Consider the following 1,174-nt stretch of genomic DNA (forward strand, 5'->3'; position numbering starts at 1 on the left):
CCTTTCTCCTTGTATTAATTAGGAGCAGCAATAACCAAGACGAGTAAATCACTGATGAAGAAACCTTGGTTTTAAAGTTGGATTGTGAAAAGTATCGTATCGGTGCTGTGCGGAATATATAAAATTACACAATGATGAATTCGCTTCAAAATGTATTTCCTGTGTGGATAATTGGACTGTTTGCAACTCTTTACTTTTTATATAACAATACACGTGTATATTTGACCAAGCTGATTTGTCTTCAGAACATTGTTTTCAGGCACTCTTACATAAAATTGTCAGTAATAGTTTCAGGTACCAATATGTTACGTTTTGTTAGAAACAATACTTTTACAGCTGTATATAAAATATAATAAAGTACAAGAATTCACCAATAAGAATCTTTACTATTTAGATTAGATTTAGATTTATAGTATTAATTCAGAGTGATCAATTAATAAGGAATGTCACCAGTCGTGGTACGTATTAATTAGTAAGTATGAAAGGGAGCACGCTTATATTTGTATCCATGTCTATCGTTTAATATGTTCCTAATCATCTCCCCCCTTTATTAGTGATCAATATACCAGTTGTGATAACATTTGCATGTGAACCACTCTTCACTGAGTAGTGCATGTTTACTCGTGTTAATTCGGTGTTAGTCCTAAGCTTGTATCGGAGCCTTCAGCTACACGCCTAGTCCATTGATCCTCCTCCCATAGTCAACGCTTCACAGGCAATGGTGTTGCTTGCAGGGTGGATTTGTCCAGAGAAAACGCTAGATTTTAATATTAATAATCCAAAGCTAGTGTTTTCATTGGCTGATATCTGATCAGTAAGTGGCCCTTAACTGCTTCAGCGAAGGAAGAAGGGGTGTGCTTTAGCAAGCCATATATAACGATATCTGCCCACGTGAAGGGAGGGAGACAGATACCACACCAGAAACTCTGACATCTCGGGGAATTCACGTAACAGGTCCGGACGCCATGGCAACTACATCCTATATATATCACCGATTCTGACAGCACTAAGGACAAGTTTTAACTCTTAAAGAGGGTCGTTTCCATCAACGTCATCGACTCTCTACCCCACCGGACATTTTTATACTCGTCAAATTGAAACTTGTATTTTTCCCCTTTATTCAATTTCGTGTATATAAAGTGTTAAGATTAAGATAAGGTGCTTTGATAACACT

The sequence above is a fragment of the Ylistrum balloti genome, unplaced genomic scaffold, assembly GCF_031769215.1.
Source record: "Ylistrum balloti isolate Yb309-2 unplaced genomic scaffold, AGI_CSIRO_Ybal_v1 Utg370590, whole genome shotgun sequence".
Lineage (NCBI taxonomy): Eukaryota > Metazoa > Mollusca > Bivalvia > Pectinida > Pectinidae > Ylistrum > Ylistrum balloti.